Source organism: Siphateles boraxobius, unplaced genomic scaffold, assembly GCF_051911475.1.
Source record: "Siphateles boraxobius isolate OS27281-9 unplaced genomic scaffold, OSU_SipBor_1 13, whole genome shotgun sequence".
NCBI classification, from domain to species: domain Eukaryota; kingdom Metazoa; phylum Chordata; class Actinopteri; order Cypriniformes; family Leuciscidae; genus Siphateles; species Siphateles boraxobius.
The window spans coordinates 6,951,413-6,972,021 of record NW_027508733.1 but is presented as its reverse complement, the minus strand read 5'-3'; the positions used below and the strand labels follow the sequence as shown (position 1 = coordinate 6,972,021).

The 20,609-nt window shown below is 40.2% G+C and overlaps 1 long non-coding RNA gene across 1 annotated transcript; it reads left to right on the top strand.

Moving 5' to 3' along the window:
- The first annotated feature begins 1,023 nt into the window (after window positions 1-1,023).
- On the top strand, window positions 1,024-2,829 carry LOC143735378 (uncharacterized). The gene is made up of 3 exons (XR_013203142.1): window positions 1,024-1,852; window positions 2,008-2,195; window positions 2,726-2,829. It is a non-coding gene; the product is annotated as an uncharacterized LOC143735378 (long non-coding RNA).
- The last annotated feature ends 17,780 nt before the right edge of the window (window positions 2,830-20,609 follow it).

The window sequence follows — 20,609 nt, the reverse complement described above, 5'->3', positions numbered from 1 at the left end:
CATCAGATAAATGCGCACAAACTGACATCAACCACACGCTAATAGATGCATCAAGATAAACACGCTCAGACTGACATCAAAACACGCTATTGACACATCAAGACAAGCGTACAAACTGACAACAACCACAGATGTCCAGTTATAGACTCGTGCTCATGGAGACCCTGTTTGTCCACCCAAAAGTTCAAACCACAACTCTGTACAGAAGTAAATTATTTAGACCACAGCAGGTTATATTTTTGACTCACAAACTGAGCTGCTAGAGCCTCAAACTGTCAGGGGCCCCTAAAAGAAGTTCAACTCAATAACATTTTAAAAGAACAACAGTAAAATTACAGTAATAATGCTTATGGCCATCTTAATTTTTTTGCTTTCAAATGTTAAACCATCAAGCTTTTATTTTTGCGAGAAAACATCAGGGAGACCTTAAAGCTTGTCTTTTGTTGACAACAGATTTAAAAGTAATGCTGGAGATGGCTGGTGCCTATTGCGCTTTCACAAGACCGGATCTCTGACCATCAGGGACACAAGAACTAAACACACTGGACTTTATCATCTCGATATCACCAGCAACAGGAGCGCCACATTCAAGAGATTCAATATTTCTGACTGTTGTGAGTATCTGAAGTCTTTTAATGTTATTAATAACAACCATATTTAGATCAGCATGTTTTCAAATTACCTGAGGTTAAGTGAGCAATCTATTAATATTATAGTACAACTGACAACCAAATCAGTAAGGTGCAAACGCCAGTCAGAAATGATACTCAGATTGCTGATTGGTTGATCTCTTTATTATTACAGCACAAGATTGGTCTCCATTTATTATAGCAGTAATTGGTGTTGCTGTTCTGCTTCTGGTCGTGGTTGTTGTGACTTGCTGTCGAATCAGGGTCTCTCGTCTAACAAAATTTGGTAAGTATTACAAGTGAAACATTGAGATTAACTGTAAAAGACACTTTAAAGACATAAAAAAAATTATGAGAAAAAAAATTTTAAATCCATTTAATGTTTTTAAAACAGACAACTGGAGGAATCCGGAGGATCCTGTTTGCACTATTATTTTGCAGCACATATAATAAAATTTGTTTTTGAGGTATTTGACTTTATTGTATTACTTTTTTATTGTCAGAACTGGTGCCGTCATCTGTTGTCAGCTTGTCAATTTAAAAAAAGAATACATGTAAAATGTAACAAGAAACTTTTAGTATAAATGATACCAGTCTTGCCATCCAAATCGCTGTCTTATTTACTTTGTAATAAAAATTAAAAAAAAGCCTAATTTTGTTTTATTGGCTGGAACAATAGTTAAACATCATGGAGTTATTTTAGTTCAAACGGTGAAAGACTAATTTCTGCATGTTGCTGATTGTATCTCATGATTGATCTTACCTCTAAAAGTATTTGTGTTTCAGTTAACGTCTCTAATGTAATATGAGAGTGATGGTTTGCATTTTTGCATGGTTTTATCAGATTTGTGCAATCGCACTGGAGCTGATTTACTGGAATGAAGGTGGAAATCAAATTCAGCCAAAAAATATTCAGAAAGCCTCAGGCAGCTTAATCAGAAACACTGATCTCAAACATTTTGTAGTGTTTCTTGTTGTCTGTGTTGTGTGTTTTGTGGAGTGAAACGCAGGACAGCAGGCGGCAGTTTCACTGGATCTTATATTCCTCTCCTGATATAAAGGAAAACATCCACAGCCTCTTTGAGTGAATTGCCCTTAACATTATCTCTCCCATTCAGTTACAATGCGAAAAGGGAGAGGAGGAGACAGACATTATGTTTACTCGGGACATCACACCACGTAAAGGGAAAGTCACTCAAATTTCATTCACGGAGCTACATCAGGTATATGTGAATGAACAATTTTGTGTGAATTCTACTTAATCATGCATGTATTTAACAGTATAGTTTTATACCTGTTACTCTAGGAACTTGTTACAAAGGCTGTTGTTTGCTGTCACTCTAACCTCTCTATTAAATCTCTCCCTCTGTACTTTCAGGAACACTCATACACAGCACATTGCCTGAGCCAGTCATTCTCCACAAACATTAACCACATGATCTACCCCAGCCTCACAGAGATGGAAGATCAGTTCAGTGGAGCTCGGAGACGCCCGCTAAAGAATGTGATGTGAAGTGCAGCAAAGTCCCATTCTCGGATTTTCTGATCTGCACTTCACCCTTCCAGGTGCACGCACGCACGCACGACACACACACACAGTGAACACACACCCAGAGCAGTGGGCAGACATCTTAGCTGTAGCGCCCGGGGAGCGATTTGGGGTTAGGAGACTTGCTCACTTCCCTACCTCATTTCTCTGCTGAGACTCGAACCTGCGACAATCAGACATTCTAAACATTAGGCCACAACTGCCCCTGTAAAGTTACAGCATCATAACAAATAAGTGTTTATATTTCACCTGATTTTATACATGATGAGTTCTATTTCTCAATTTTATACAGGGAAAAATGTTGTAAACAACTTGTTACGGCGCTACACAAGCTTGCAGCACAGTGCTAACAAGGTGTCAGGTTACAAATGTCACTGCATAAAATATAAAGCTTACAGCTTGCCTTATACTTGCTTTCAATCATTTGTTGATAATGTTCATGTTTAATTATTCATCTTATTTTATGTATGCTGTATTAGTGTCACTATCTGTAATTATCACTATTATTATGTATACTCATGTTTATGTCACTATTTCTATTTTACAGAAAACCACAACCACTCATAAACATCCTCATCTATTCCATCTGATACTTCGAAAATCAATCAGTTGAAAACGAGTGCCGACAATAAATGGGTTATTCCCAGAAAACAAGTGAGTCTTCGTTCTGTCTCTAACCGGACAGCCTTTGGAGGATCAGCATCCTGATCCGGCAACTTGTCTTTGGTAAAGAGCTACTAAGAGCCAACATTTTTTTCATAGCTTTTCAACAGGAATAATTTCATTAATCAAAACCCTGTTGTTTTGATATCCATATTGATCAATGATCAAGCACTGATGCTTGGTGGTTTTAGTTTGTTTGACAATAGAATGTTACTGTACGATTTCCACACATTTTTATACAGTATATGTTATTAGAACATGGTGCTAACCTCATGAATGAAAATATAATGCAATCTGAGTCATTTTGAATCTTCAAGATTCTAGAATACCCATGCGTCACAAAGTTATCAAAACGTAATGTAAATTAACAAATGGGGATGAAGATTGGAGTTTATACAGACTAAACACACATATGATTTTGTTTAAACACATGAAACATTAATCCAAAAGAGTTTAATAGAGAGAATGAATGCATAGGCCAATCCACATAAAAGGAAAATTATGAGATGGGAAAATACATGTTTATACATTTCTTAAGTGGTTTATTTATAGGATTAAAAGTTTATTTCTCCTTTTCAGCAAGAACACACAACTCTCTGCAACTTCCTTCTAGGTCATAAAATTTGTATCAGTCTTAATGTGTCCTGTAACAGGACACCAGGTTCTGCCAGTGTGTTAGTTTAATTTGGGATGTTAGTTTTGGGGAACGTTTCATAGACCTTTGTTGGGAGAGTGAATTTGCTGGATTATTCATTAAATATAATGAATAATTTGTGTGTGTGTGTCTGTCTGGTCCAGATGCTACAAATGCATCCAGATAGTATTAAGCAAAGAAATCTGTAGTAGAGGCAAAGGCTGCCCTTCAAATTGGTGATATCGTGGGGCAGGTACAGCATGGAAGAGGGGGTTTTGGGCTCAGTTTAGCTCCTCCTAAATAGCACAAGGCAGGCCCAGCCCAAAGGAGGAAGCTGGTAGTCAACGAAGTGCGAAAGCAGGAGGAGAGGATGAGGTGTATAAAGGACATTTCCCAGGCCAAGCAGGGAGAGTGGATGAGATGGGAGAGTGTGGAACAACCCAAGATGGGCTGGCAAGACCTTTGGTCAATGGAAGAGAGTAGGATCAGTTTCCTTATCAGGTCAACATATGATGTTCTCCCATCACCGCAGAACCTAAACCTCTGGGTAGGAGAGGATCCCTCTTGTCCTTTGTGTTCATCACCTGCCACATTAAGGCACATTTTGACAGGATGTAAGGTGGCTCTTAGCCAAGGACGGTTTACTTGGCGGCATGACCAAGTTATGCGATGTTTGGCTTTAGCATTGGAAGGTAAGCGTAGTATGACCAATAAGTTGCCACCTGTTCTAGCAAAACATTACACACAGAAGACAATATTCCTCCGCTCAGGCGAGCAACCACCAAGAAAAGGTGTTAAAACCAATTCTCGCCCAGGACAACTGGAAGCTGCTAGGCACTGGAAAATGCTGGCTGATCTTGATCAACGGCTTATTTTTCCACCTGAGATTGCCACCACTAACCTACGACCAGATATTGTTTTGTGGTCTGGATCAGCACGCATTGTTCAACTGATAGAGTTAACAGTGCCATGGGAGGATGCTGTAGATGAGGCATATGAGAGGAAGAAACTGCGGTATGCTCATCTGGCCACTGAAGCAGAACAGCGAGGATGGAGAGTCCAGGTTTATCCAGTGGAAATGGGTTGTCGAGGTTTTGTGGCACACTCTACAACCCGGTTCCTCAGAGACGTCGTATTCAGTGGCCAAGAGTTGCGTCGCACAGTAAAGAACTTATCTGAAGCAGCAGAGAGGAGCAGCAACTGGCTGTGGTTGAGACGGAAAGAGTCTGGCTGGCTGTGTACAGGCCGCCATGCTACGGTTTCGTAGGATTCTTGAAAATTTGATGAGTCTGTTGGTTTATTTGTATAGTTTGCACAGTAATTACAGTTATTACGTTCCTGTGTATTTTGCGTGAATGAGGATTGGTGTTTGGACAGATAATGTGTTTTACGGTAGTATGCCATACAGAACCGTTGCCACTGACCGCTTTAACGTCCGCAGTGGGGCTCGACAGCCTTAGTCAAACGAGTTGGCGCGTATGGTCGGGTTGCGGAGAGATTGTGATTGTGGTTAGGTCACATGTGAACTATGAGGAAGGAGCAACTTCAGCAGCAGGAGGGAGGTAAAGGTCAGTAAGCTGGGCTGAGTTGAGTGGGGGACGGAGGGGGGTGACTCAGAGTCACTGTCGAGCCCTCTTGAGGTGTCGTGGGCTAGTCGACGAAACACTGAGGACGGAAGGTGCCCACTTGAAGACCCTAGAGATGTCCCCTACTCTGCTCAATCCAGACGGTTGTCATGAGGGGACCGCACTGTGGTTGCAGCCGTTGTGTGTACAAATACACTGCAGCTATTAACACCAGACAGAAGGAGGTTCACATCACCATATGGAAAGAAGTGTAAATGGATGGAGAAGCAAAAGGTTACTGTAAAGCTACGTCTTAGTTAGTGCTTATCTTGGCGAAAGTCGAGTACAAATCATTCATTTATTATCATTTTCACAAATCAGCATGAAGTTTTAACATCTACTCTCGTGTAATGGAAATCAAGTAATCTCTGAAGTAATTCATCCAGTAGGGCCTTTTCTCTCTGTGACAACAAAAGCAGACTTTTTGTGTTAGAAGTTAGCTCTGGTGACAGGGATGAGTTAAATAAATGTAGTTTCACATCAAGTACAATTCAGATATCTTAAAATAAAATTGTGACTCTAAACTGAATTAGATATCTTACCTTTGCTTACGTGTGACACGTTGATTGAAGATATCTATGACGTAATACAGATTCAATTGGGTTTTGACTAGGGGTGTGCCATATCATACCGTCCACGATAACACCAATATAAATTCTAACATGATAAAAAAAAAAAGTCATATCGCGATATCAATGATATAGTGACGCAATGACGTATGATGCATTTACACAACAACAACGTCTGAGCGTGAGAGAAGCATGTCAGCCTCCGATGACGATTTAGTACCTAAAAAGGGAGCTACTTTAATAGTATTTTAATAATTCCCGCAGGTCTACCACTTTTAATGCTGCAAATTCCCCTGCAAACATTGACAACAAAAGATTTAAAAAGCCAATGTATTTAATTTAGTCAGGACTCAGGACTAAAAGACTATCATTGTTATTTTATATTTGATTACCTTATTCAGTTTCTGTAGTATTTCTGAATACTAGTGTTAGACCTACCCAAAAACTTCTCTTTATTTGTATCTTTATTATTTAGTATACATTTTTGCTACTTTTTTCAATTTAATATAAAGATTGAAGTCAAGCTTCCTTGTGCTGTGTAAACTCTTAACAAAATGACTCAATTGTAAACACACAATGAGTGAGCAAACATTTAGGTGAGATAAATGTAATAAAAACAAAAATACATTTCTATAGGCCTATCGTCATTATATCATTATCGCAGATATTCTTGAAATATCGTGATATAATTTTGAAGCCATCTCCCAGCCCTAGTTTTGACTAATCATATAGTAATTAAATATCTCAAATCCGATTTCTAAAGTGCAATTATTTTGCAGATATCTCGAATTATCATTCTGATTCAAATTAGAATTAGCCAATGATTTGTCAAAATAAAATTGTGAAACAATCCAAAATATATTTATGGATAGTCGAAACATAGTTGTGTATATGTGACCAGTCACGGAAACTAGGGACACAAGTCGGTTCTGGGGCATTTTGAGTTATTCATAGATTCTGAGAGTGTAATATCCAAGCTTTCCAACGATGTGTAACATGTGGAAATCTGATAATATTTGGAGAAGTTGTGGCCATTTTAAAGTAGGCACTTAAAAAAGCTCAAAGAGGAGAAAACGAGCTCTAAAGATTGTGCAGTTCTCACCTGTCTCTGCTGCTGGGGGTGACAATATGGCTCATTTACATCTCATTTAGATAAGCCATACCCCCTGTAAAGCTCCTCCATGTGCTTTACAGCTTTTTTTGCACTTCGAATGAGTGCACTTCTGCCGCACCAGGCGATAAACAATTGTGCTGCCCCTCTATTTGCAACGTACCAGCAACAACACACAAAGACCAATAATGCCATATAGCCTGCATATAACGCGAAACCAGCAACAACACATAAAGACCAATATGCCATATACATATAACGCAAAACCAGCAACAACACACAAAGACCAATATGCCATATAGCCTGCATATAACGCAAAACCAGCAACAACACACAAAGGCCAATATGCCATATACATACAGTATAACGCAAAACCAGCAACAACACACAAAGACCAATATGCCATATACATATAACGCAAAACCAGCAACAACAAACAAAGACCAATAAGCCATAGGCCTACATATAGCGCAAATAGTGCGCAACGCTCGTGTGCCCAAAATGTCAACAATATTAAAGTTTATGCAGGAGGCAAATGCCTGCTGGCATTTCTCTTTAAGCAGTCATTTCTGCAATTTTCCAAATAATCACATTTCACCTCCTCAAATTACTGTTGCAAATCTCTTTACACCACTTTCTTATGTGCGTATACACACACAAATGAAATGTCCGCAAGCACATTATATCATCAGCAGGTTCAGCATCTTAAATAACGACTAAAGAGCAAATGAAGCTTAACTTACATTTCAGAAACACGCACGACAGGCCTTCATCGCAGCAAAGGTCTTAACTGCATCCTCTATTTCGATTCTCCGTCACATATGAAACAGCCAGCCACCGCTGTCAGCGAGCCGAGCCGCCGTATTGAAGCACTGAGGGCGCGCGCGCTGCGCCCATACCTCCGGTTCAGTTTCCCGAGCCCACGAAGTGCGGCGAAAACATTTTCGGTGTAACTGCCAGACGGTTCATCTCGTCTGCGACAATCTTTGCGGCATCCATCTTCATTGAATTTTGATATCAGAGAGAGCCGGCCAGAGCACAGCATAATAAGTAGCCATGTGGTTGACTTGGAGGGCGGGGGCAAAAGCGCCGGGTTATTCAGTATGGAAATACACACAGACAATGACACGCCACGCCCCTACTGCATGCTAGAATCTCCGAAAACAAGCCGATTTCAACCTCAAAATGTAAGCTTTTAAATATACCAATACTGCAATCTCAAACATGGAGAGGCTTCTTCGTGATTTCAATTAACAGATTCTCCAAAAAATTGAAAATCACCAATTTTGAAAAAAAACTCTTCTTTCTCATTTTGCTCGAAAGTTGTGCTGCCGACTTGTGTCCCTGGTTTCTGTGACGGGTCACATATGCCAAAATGGCTTGCCATAGCTTTGCAGCTGTTCCTTGTCAAACACAAATGTCTCCTAGTATGGAGAAACTCTGCTACTGCTATCATTAGTGTTGTCTGTGTACCGTTCAGAGTGAACACAATTCCGAAAACGTTGACTGATACTGAGAGGTTTTAATAATTAGTGCCATTTTCGATAAATTCCATTTATTTAAAGGAGTCATAACCTAGTATTACCTTGGATACCCACGCTCTATTATAGTCTTTCAGGCCCTTCTAAAAAAGAAAAGTGGAAAAAAAAATAAACACAGAGCTCCTCTGACCCTTATTTCTGAATGCATTATTGTCTCGCGAGATCTGATGCGATATTTTGGCTGTCGTGGACGGTCATTTTAATAATGCAAATGAGGGGCGCGTTGATTGGTGGCAGGAAGGAGGGGGCTTGACACCGCAGGTAACTTCAGCATATCATTCCAAAATGACATCATGGCGCAAGTTGTGAATGAACCCGACCTGGCCGCGACCTACGGAATTCAACCATATATGTTTGAGCCAGACTCTGAACCAGAGCTGGAAACGGAAGATATAGAGTCAATGGAAGGACGTCTACATCAACATGTCTCTGAATGGTAAAGACAATCATTTTGACTGAGACATACATTAACATCAGTAACGAGCTGAAACGTTTGTTGCTATTCTCTCCCACATAAGTTTACCTTTTATTTAATGTAGATTACATTAACGGAGATGTAGTCTACTTTTTTTATCAGCTTACAGTGGTTATAGAGATCAACGTTTGCTATCATGTGTTGTTTTCACGTTGTGGTTTTCTTCTACAGACATGTAACGTGATGTTTTTCTTTATGTTTATTATTACTTGACTGTTTGTTTTATTTATCTATTCTTATCTATTATATAAAAAAAATCAATACAGTGATAAGTTGTCATTGTTATATAATATACATATATTATGAAATAATAGCTGTATCATTTTCTTGTCTGTTTATCCCTGAGGGAAAACTTCATAATTTCATAATTGTCCATATATGGTATATCCTGCCCCGTCTTGACGTCAAGTCTGGGGAGAAATTAAAATCTCGTATTTGAGTGCGCGTGCACATGGGCTGGTTTACGAACCCTAGGGTAAACAAACGCTTCACTTTTGAATATCGGCTTCCCGGCCAATGTATAATTGTTAGGCAATCATAACATACATTGATTCTCGTGGAAAAGTGAAAATTACAGGTTATGACTCCTTTAAAAGCAAATGTGTATCATGTTTTTATCATGTGTTCATTACATCTCGCTGCGTGCCGCCATGTTAGCGTGACGTCACACGCTCTAGCATCTCAGCAACAAAATTTATGGACTTCCGCATGATTTGTAAATCCGATTAAAGAGACTTTTCTTAGCAGAAGTTGGAAAGTATCAATTTTTTAGGTGGACTAATTAACATTTAATATTAAAAATAATATTGCACAGTTACAAAGTGATCACATTTACGATTTTCACCTGATGGATGATAAACGGATGGAAAATTCCCACAGACTTGCAACGAACGAATGAGGGATCCGAGCAGATTCATGGTTGATTCGACTCTTTAGCCTAGTAAACAAGCACTATAAACCACACGGAACACCCGACCGCATAGCAATCTCTGAAACCTCAGACAGTTTGCAAAGCTGAAGAAGGTGCAGATCTTCATCAGTCCCTCAGAAGTCTGGAGTTTGACGCCATCAGGATCTCAAGGTGGGATTTTGTATCTTTTGGAGTTGCAAAATTTGCATAAATCGTTTGTAAAGGTTCTTACTTAGGCTAAATCCACTAAGGGAAATGTATGCACAAATAGGGGTATGGACCGTTATTTTGAAAGAGGTACTTTCCCTGCAAACAAGCCCGCACTGGCCCTTTCCGGGCCCAATTAGGGCTAGCCTAAGGGCCCCCAGCAGGCTGCTAGCGCAGGGCCCATGAGAATTTGCTCATTGGCAAAACGTTGGCCCTGCATGGGCAGCCCTCACTTAGCCCTCAGGAAGCCCTCACTAAGCCCACACAGGGCCCGCACACACAGGGCCCGCAAAACGTTGGCCCTGCATGGGCAGCCCTCCCTTAGCCCCCAGGAAGCCCTCACTAAGCCCACACAGGGCCCGCACACACAGGGCACTATTCAACTAAAACAAAAGATCTTGTTCACAATTATTTATTTTTATTTTATTTTTTTCAAAATTAATCTGTTTCACTATAAATACTTTTCGGCTACTATAACTATAAGTCTTTGGGAAAAACAATTATTCTATACATCTGAAATGAATGCAGTCACCACAAAAATGTACAGTAGTCAAAGGGATTTCAAATCAATGTATTTATTAAATACAAAATATAAAACATTCAATTCAGGTCAATACAGGTTAATAAAGGTAATTTAACACTCTGAAAGGGACTAAAAATCATCCATACAAATATAAAAATAATTCAAATAAACATAAAAATACCTTTGCTGAAAAAATAAAAAAAAGTTTGGTGTGCTAATCATTCATTGGCAAAGTTCACTCTTCCCCCGAGGTCTCTTGACTAGTCAGCAGACGGTGGTACCGCTCCTTTCGTCCACCCGCTCTGTCTCTTGAATTCCGCAGCCACACCTTTATCTCACTCTCAATTTCGGAATCACGAGGACTTGGCTGAAAGGAACATTTTCTTACAGCCTCTGAAAAGCAAATAGGCATGAGACAACATGGTGTATGGGAAGTAATTAATACATGCCATTTCTAATACCACATGCTTACCTGTTACAACCCTCTTTAGCCTCAGGCTCTGAAAAGGTCTCTTTTGGTTTGAGCCATTCCAGTTCAATTGAGTGGCTAAAGAATGGCCAATCAATGTTGTCAATATTCTCCTAGTTGCTACCTGGACATTACACCCACCAATGGTTCCTAGATAGGCAGTCTAACAGGAAGGAACATACACAAATTAAAAAGGGATTTTTCAATAAAATGTCAACAGCAGCTAATTATTAGGTCCATAGATAGACAACTAAAAACAAACAAATATACAGCAAACAATAAAGTTTCAATACGTATTAATTGCGAAGGGCTTTCACTGTGACTGTGGTTGATGAACATAAATCCTCTCTGTCTGCATGTGAGAGAGAGAGAGAGAGAGAGAGAGAGAGAGAGAGAGAGAGAGAGAGAGAGAGAAAGAGAGAATGCACACAGTACTTACATCTACTGTGTTTACGTGAATACTCGACTTGGCATTTTGATAAATTTTTGTGTTTATTTGGCCATTTAGGAGCACAACCGAAGACAAAGGCTATGCTTGTCTGTGTTGCGCTCGGAGCATGTGCAAAGAATTCCGTTCTCTTTCCCGACTTATCGCACTTTTAATATTTCTTTTCAATATACTGCACATCCTGCTTTTTTTTTTGGTAAGTATCCTCTAAACACAGTTGGTTATGTCTTAAATAAGCATAAAAGTTTTTAACAGAAGCGGCAATTCCCCGGTTGTATGATGAAGTTAAGCGAGATATTCTGCTGTCACTCTCTTAACCCTGAGCATGTCGATCAATTTTTGTTTCTGCATACAAATATGAAAATGTAATCATTTAAAATAATTTCAACGTAGAAGAAATTACTTTATTCGGTGCGCATTCCAACACTTAAGACGAAATTGTTAAATAATATTTTTTTGACTTTCACAAAAACTCTTGTGGATGTATGAGCATAAAATACCACTGACACCCCACAACCTTGTGAAAATCCTTCCCAGAAGAGCGAAAGTTATTGCAACTGCAAAGGGGGGACCAAGTCCATGTTAATGCATATAGACTTGAATGGCATGCCATTTAAGTTCTTGAGGGTGTAATTGCATACTTTTGTCCATATAGTTAGAGCCAGAGGCTCGGTCAATGCTAGTTCAAAGTAATTGGTCTTGAGAAGAGCTACTGTTGACATACCAAATCTTTCCGACATTGATGATCTTCCATTTTTTGCTCCAAGATATCCATGTCCTGGTAGCTTTGGAGGGGTAATATGACGTCATCAGGCAATGTGACCTCTTTTGTGCTTGATCGAGAGCTATTTGCCACTGTTCTCTCCAGCATAGTCAGCCTGTCCTTAATCTCCTCTAGTGTACTGACTAAATATCTATCAATACCTGAAAAGGAAGAAAACAATTAAAACTGAGCACAGAGACCGTTTTAGCAGAATAATAGGCTATAAACTCGATTTACGTCATTTACTCTTTTGCGCATGCAGGCCACATTTAAAAAATCAGTCAGTCAGTCAGTCAGTCTGGCAATAAATCGGATCTGGCAATAAATCGGAATTGAGCATTAATGCCTGCAGTCTGAACAGCCTTTGTGGCTTTCTGTGTCACTTTCTCTGTACTATACTATAGTACTATAATACATAGCCTTTACACAAATACATGATAACTAATGTTATTAAAATACTATTGTATCTGTAATAGGTGAAAATATTAAATGGGCTAATGAATAGAGATGCACAGATTGACCGGAATGGGCCGATTTTCCCGTGATCGGCCATGGCCGGCGACCGGCCGGTCAGTCCATATGCCGATTTTATGCCAGTCAAATGCACTCATGATTACCATCGCTTAGCATCAGCATCACAGCAGTTTCACACCGCAAGCGTGAGCGGCGCATATTTTTTTGGAGTGCATGTTAACCAATGAGTGCATTCACAACGGCAGCATGAGCAGAGCGTGAGCGTCACGTGCGTGCAGTGAAGCAGTGAAGTGGGTTTCGGCACTGAGTCTAGTTTTTGCTGTGCTGCCCCGTTAGCTCAATTAAAGTGAAAGCACCCTTTCGATAGACAAAATAGAAATTATTTCTATTTGAATTATTTCTTATTTTATTTTCTATTTGCTCAAAATGCACAGAATAAACATGTGTAGTGAGTTTTAACAAAAACTGGAGTATGTCTGAAAATAAAATGAATAATAAAAATATTTATAGAAGATACACGCATTTAAGCTTATTTTTAATCATTCAGTTGCATTATAGCGATTATCTGTTAAAAAAAATGTTATATGCAAAATGTTCTATTAAAGAAAAGATAGAAAATAAATATTTGTGTGTGCTGTAAAGTGGTTAGAAAAAATGAAATCGGAATCGGCTAAAATAGGTATTGCAGGTCAAACTCAATGAAAAACCGGAAATCAGAATAGGCCTAGTGTGCATCTCTACAAATGAAACAATAAAATCCACAGACAATACATTACAGACAAAATCCTCATATAATTAGGTAATGTAAGGCCTAGCCTAATAAGAAAGAAATGGATATTAACATTGAGTTCTTCTATCAAGAACCAACTCTTATTGTATAACCATCATTACAAGATGTAGCCACAAAGAATAAAAATAACTTTTGCTTCCAAGGCTAGAGAGGTGTAAGCCTTTTTACAGTCTACTAAACATACCTGCTGATAGAGAGTTCCTCACAGGAAGGGGGAAGGCTGCAGGTGAAGGACGGCTTGCAAGTGGAAGGTGGACCTCAGGTGAAAGTTGAAGGCGACCCGCTGGTGGAAGGTGACTCGCTGGTTGAAGGTGACTCGCTGGTTGAAGGCGACTCGCTGGTTGAAGGCGACTCGCTGGTGGAAGGTGACTCGCTGGTTGAAGGTGACTCGCTGGTTGAAGGTGACTCGCTGGTGGAAGGTGACTCGCTGGTTGAAGGTGACTCGCTGGTTGAAGGCGACTCGCTGGTGGAAGGTGACTCGCTGGTGGAAGGTGACTCGCTGGTGGAAGGTGACTCGCTGGTGGAAGGTGACTCGCTGGTTGAAGGTGACTCGCTGGTTGAAGGTGACTCGCTGGTGGAAGGCGACTCGGGGGTGGAAGGTGGCTTGGAGACAGAGTAACCAGAGAGTTATGACCAGAAGGTGGCAAACCCATGGGTGATGGTGGAACTGGTGGCTGGTGTACGACTGCAGCTGTGACTGTTTGTGATTGTCTCTGCCTTTTCAGTGGAGCAGGTTCAGGCTCGAGATCAATGTAGCGTTTGGTAGGTCTGCACAAAATGAGGAAAAACAATCCAAGAATGCATTTTAACACACATAAACAGCTGGCTCATACTAAATAACTGGCTCATACTATTTTAGATATAGTAATAGTTTGCTTTCAGGATCTTGTTCACAACATTTATAACTTAGAATGCACCAGCACTATAATTTATGTTTAATATTTAACCTAATTTGCATAAATGTACTAGACAGTAAAAGCAATAGAACAACACTTACTGTCTTGACCGCTGACTGCGATCTAATTCTTCAGGTTCACTGGCTACAATTAGATTTGTTTCTGCCATTTTGGCTTTATATCTTGCCTTTTCATAATCCACTGTAAGAAACAAAATAAATGTCAATAGGTCTTTCATCCTTTCACATTTACCTTGACACATTTCATGCAATGCTTAGTTTAAGTTATATACATTTCTGGGAGAGAAAAAAAAATCTACCTGCTGTGCCCAAAACACAGATTTCATGCGCTTTCCAAGTCTCTCCAGGAACTTCATGCATCAACAAAGCTGCCTTCTGTTTACCAGGGTCAGTATAAGGTGGCCACAGAGTTATGGAGGAGTCCTCATTAAGCCATTTGCTGCTCACAATCCCTACTGAGTAATCTGGGAACTCAACAATGCTGTACAGGGCCATCTCGCTGGTGAGGTGGTTCGCTGGTGGAGGGTGGCTCACTGGTTGAAGGTGACTCGCTGGTTGAAGGTGACTCGCTGGTTGAAGGTGACTCGCTGGTTGAAGGTAGCTCGCTGGTTGAAGGCGACTCGCTGGTTGAAGGCGACTCGCTGGTTGAAGGCGACTCGCTGGTTGAAGGCGACTCGCTGGTTGAAGGCGACTCGCTGGTTGAAGGCGACTCGCTGGTTGAAGGCGACTCGCTGGTTGAAGGCGACTCGCTGGTTGAAGGCGACTCGCTGGTTGAAGGCGACTCGCTGGTTGAAGGCGGCTCGCTGGTGGAAGGCGACTCGCTGGTTGAAGGGGACTCGCTGGTGGAAGGCGGCTCGCTGGTGGAAGGCGGCTCGCTGGTGGAAGGCGACTCGCTGGTTGAAGGCGACTCGCTGGTTGAAGGTGACTCGCTGGTTGAAGGTGGCTCGCTGGTGGAAGGTGACTCGCTGGTTGAAGGTGACTCGCTGGTTGAAGGTGGCTCACTGGTGGAAGGTGACTCGCTGGTTGAAGGTGACTCGCTGGTTGAAGGTGACTCGCTGGTTGAAGGTGACTCGCTGGTTGAAGGTGGCTCACTGGTGGAAGGTGACTCGCTGGTTGAAGGCGACTCGCTGGTTGAAGGCGACTCGCTGGTTGAAGGCGACTCGCTGGTTAAAGGCGGCTCGCTGGTTGAAGGCGACTCGCTGGTTGAAGGCGACTCGCTGGTTGAAGGCGGCTCGCTGGTTGAAGGTGGTGGAAGGCGGCTCGCTGGTGGAAGGTGACTCGCTGGTTGAAGGTGACTCGCTGGTTGAAGGTGACTCGCTGGTTGAAGGTGACTCGCTGGTGGAAGGTGACTCGCTGGTGGAAGGCGACTCGCTGGTTGAAGGCGACTCGCTGGTTGAAGGCGACTCGCTGGTTGAAGGCGACTCGCTGGTTGAAGGCGACTCGCTGGTTGAAGGCGGCTCGCTGGTGGAAGGCGACTCGCTGGTTGAAGGGGACTCGCTGGTGGAAGGCGGCTCGCTGGTGGAAGGCGGATAAATACTGCTCCAAATCCAGAGGCTTGCTATTGCCACAAAAAATTCCAATAACAAAAGGTTCCTCTTCAAATGACACTTTTCCCAAAATTGGCCACAACTGCAAAGCAGAGCTCTTGTACAAGGGCAACCCATCAACATTAATTTGGAGGCCAATAGAGTTGCTATCTTCGTTGATGAGAGTTGAAATTGTCCGCAGATGAGTGAGAATGCCAAAATGTATATATTCACCCCCTTTGATGTTTTTAACATTGGCTGCTATTTTGGCTGTTTGTAGCAGGGTGCGAGCTTGCTTTGGTAAATTTGGATGAAACTCCTGTAGTGCACAAAGAAGATCTGAGAGGGTGTTCTGTGGCACATCATTCCTCAGAGCCCACTCACACAGCACCTTTGATAGTTTTGCACATTCATCTTCCACTGTATCACCTTCATCACTACTGTCACCATCTTCCACTGTATCACTCTCATCACTACAGTCTGTATCACCATCTTCCACTGCATCACTCTCATCACTAATGTTGCCACAGTCATCAAATGAATTTAGACAATCCATGAAAACATCATCTTCCTCATCATTGACATCCAGAGATTCAGGATTAACTTCTCCCAAACTTTTACCACCATTAATCTCCTGAACAGAAGGTGATGAATCAAAAGAATTCAGGATTCTTAATGTGTGTCGGCGCTTAGTCCAATAACTCCTGGAAGCCATGTCCTTGTAATCTGAGATAAAATATATATAGGACTTTCACTTCCTTGCCGAGTCAAACATGCGGTCAACATAAATCTTCTGTTAAAATAATCAGGCAAAACTAATAAATTGTTGTCAAATTTTGCCGTTTTACGGAGAGAAAGCACTAACACTAAAATGTTTAATTATTTTGAGCAGCATTTGCACACCCCATCATGCTGTTGGCTATACTAAAATATAGTGGTTATTCTAGTCTACAATGTTTTATAATAATAATGTGTTCTATTTAGTGTCCATTTCATTCATTTAAAATTTTGTATATTGGGGGTATACAAGTTATTTCACATATTATTATTTTTTTTAAGTAACGCAATAATTACTTTCCCTGGTATGTATTTAGTTACTTTTGTAATGATGTAACTCAGTTTACTAATTCAGTTTTTGTGAGAAGTAACTAGAACTAATTACTTTTTTAAACTTACCCAACACTGGTTGCACACCAACTTTAAGAATGTAAATGCAATTAAACTACAGATTATTTTTGGCTACACTGTTATAAACAACTGCTATTGTGTGACATACCTTTCTGTAAGGACAGGATTTTTGCTAAAAAGAAGTGTCAGGAGCCTGTTTAAAACAAAGACAAGCAAGAACATACAGCACATTAAAACATACATACATGTGATTGACTTACTATAACTTCACAAATAAACATGATCAAATTACACATAAAATTTACAGCTGTGTTTGTGGTATTCAAGCAGGACAACAAACATGGAATTTTCTGAAAGCCCATATCATATATGCTTAATTAAATGCATGTAATCCATGTGTGCTGGCTTGTACTTTACAATAAGCTTCATTAGTTAATGTTTTACGTACATGAACTAACCGTGAGCAATACATTTGTTACAGTATTTGTTCATCTTTATTATTGTTGGTTAATAAAATAAAGCTGTCCATTGTTTGTTCATGTTAGTTTACAGTGCACGATTTTAATGAAGTATTAGTAAATGTTGAAATTAACATTAATAAAAGCTGTAGAAGTGAAGTTCATTATTAGTTCATGCTACATACATAATGAACTATAATGAACTTTTTTGTGTTATCAGGATTGGTTATCGAGAATATAAAAATGTCCAGTTTTCTTGACATTAGATTAGAGGAACGTGTTTTAAGATGCAGGATGCTTGTTTGTTTTTTTAGAGGAACTATCCTTTCGATGTCTTTATTAAGACTTTACCGATAACTTGCCGCATGATATAGCTTCAATTAATCAAAACCCAGATACTGAGAAGGTGTTTAACAGTTAGTAAACATACTTACAAAGCCAAAGATGCACTATTTTGATTGTCTTGGCTCTTAAAAGAGCCGTTAGGGTGGATTTTGCTGCTGTTGAGACACGAGCAAAAAAGAGAAAAAGAAGAAACATGAGTGTTTTTTTAATATATAATTTAAAATGCTGAGGTGTAAAGTCCAGGGGTCAAAAAGTAAAAGTCCTGCTATATGTTTATTCCACCATGAACTCAGCCAGCTGATTTCACTAATGCCAAGTTCTCACTACACAACTTTAAACGTCAGCAGATAGCTGTGCTGTTCAGACGACTTGCTCTGGAGTCTTGAAGTCATTGTGGTGTTCACACTGCGTGACACTACGTAAATGATCTGCAACATGGAGTTACACACTATACATAAGCTGACAACAAGAGAGAGCGAGAGGGGGTGGGGAGAGGGAGGGGGGGAGAGAGAGAGAGGGGGTGGGGAGAGGGAGGGGGGGGGGAGAGAGAGAGGGGGGGTGGGGAGAGGGAGGGGGGGAGAGAGAGAGGGGGTGGGGAGAGGGAGGGGGGGAGAGAGAGAGAGGGGGGTGGGGAGAGGGAGGGGGGGAGAGAGAGAGGGGGTGGGGAGAGGGAGGGGGGGAGAGAGAGAGAGGGGGGTGGGGAGAGGGGGGTGGGGAGAGGGAGGGGGGGAGAGAGAGAGAGGGGGTGGGGAGAGGGAGGGGGGGAGAGAGAGAGGGGGGGTGGGGAGAGGGAGGGGGGGAGAGAGGGGGGGAGAGAGAGAGAGGGAGGGGGGGAGAGAGAGGGAGGGGGTTTAAATCACTTGGGTGCAAATGACATCACGCATATTTAACGGAATTTAACGGCATTTAACTGTAGCCTACTGTATGGTCTTGGGGCCTAATGTTGAAAAAAGGCGGAAAGTCATTGTTTGTGTGTGGAAAAGGGCGTCCGACAACCTTTTAACCATTTAATTTGTTATTTATGTTTAGTTGTTATAGCTGAGAAAAAAAACCTGTTCAAACTGTGTCCTAAAATAATGTATTATTTACTCCGGTCTTATTTTGAAATGTCATAACCTATTTATAGCTAGTTTTACATCATTTACATAGCCTATCTGTTTAAATGTAATTAAATGTAGTCTTTAAGGTAATTAAAATAATCTGATAGTGATAAGTAGATACTTTACCTCAGGAAAACTCAGTCGTCCGTGGTGATCCAGTCAGAAGAGATGTCCGCTGGGCGAAGGGCACTGACTGCAGCTCTGCTGCAGCTTTATATATGCCCTCTGCATTCTTTCGCGGGCTTGCCACGCGAGTGATAATTTATGAACTATGTAATTTTATAAACTTTTTATATTTTTTTAATTTCAAAAAAATGTTTTGTATAGCCTACATCTAAAATACATTTCGTTATTGTACCCCGGCATTATGACTAAATAAAATAAAAGTGCAGTGTTTTTAACAGAGCGCCGAGTGAATTTAGAAATGTAAAAAATAAAAATACAATAGCCTGTCTGGATGTTGGCATATATTTTAAATAGCCTACACACTCAGGATGTCCGTGTCTTTTTGACACCATGGGAAATGAATGGAGAAGACTATAAAAACGATAACTTGTCATAGAAATCACAGAAACATGGACAATGGTGTTGCAACACTATAAATGCACAATTTAAAAATAATTTTGTTTTTTTTTACAAACATTTATTTCACGTTAATGTTTGTTCACTCATTGCATTTTTACGATGTGGTACGTTTGTTGTTAAACATTTACACAACACAAGGAAGCTTGATTTCAATCTTTTAATTAAATTGAAAAAAAGTATAGCACAAATAAATAGGCTAACAATAGCAAAAGAAAAGTTTTGGATAGGTCTAGTAGCCTATTCAGAAATACAGAATATAAATAAAGTAGCAGAATCAACTGTAAAATAACACTGGGCAACTTTCTTTATTAAAAAATGGTAACACTATAATAAGGTTTAATTTTGTTAGCATTAGTTGAACCAAAAATTTTATAAGACATTTTTAAGAAAGTTGTATCTGTTAACATTAGTCAATGCACTGTGAACTAACATGAACGCACATATTTTATAATAACAATAACAAAGGCTATTGCTCTCTGTTAGTTAATGCATTAACAAATGAGACCGTATTGTAAAGTGTTATCAAAAAATCTATTGCCTAACAAAAAAAAAAACAAAAAAAAACCTAAATAAGTCATTGGATAACATTGGGCTGCATATAAAGAAACTAAATGCATGTGCCATGGATCAATAAAATGGAATCGCCTCTGCACCGACAATAAGGAAATTATTTCAATCAAACCATATCGTTGATGAAAATAATACGAGAACAATTATAACGCAATGTTTTTGAAAAAAAAATATTTTTAATATTACAGTGATAGTAAACTTAATAGCTTAAGTACGGTTTCAAATGACATTGCTGTCAGTGTGAGCTGCGCGCGCTGAAGCTGAAGAGAACGAAACTGAATCGCTTTGCTAGAAGATTAATCAACTCAACGGTTGCCCAATTTACTAATTTATTACAATAGTGAATACAATTATAATTATATGACAGTCCCAATCAGCTTTTAATGTTTTGCATTGTTGTTTAAAGTGCGCGCGCTGAAGCTGAAGAGAACGAGCACCGGGAAACTGAAGAACTTTTCTAGCAGGTTGTGCATCATATGTGAGATTAATCATATATTTATATTACATCAACTTTATATCACGACTTATCTGCAAAAAATGACGTGAATGCACAATCGAACTTGTGCTGGTCATAATGTGTAGGCCCTGTTCTGGACGCGCT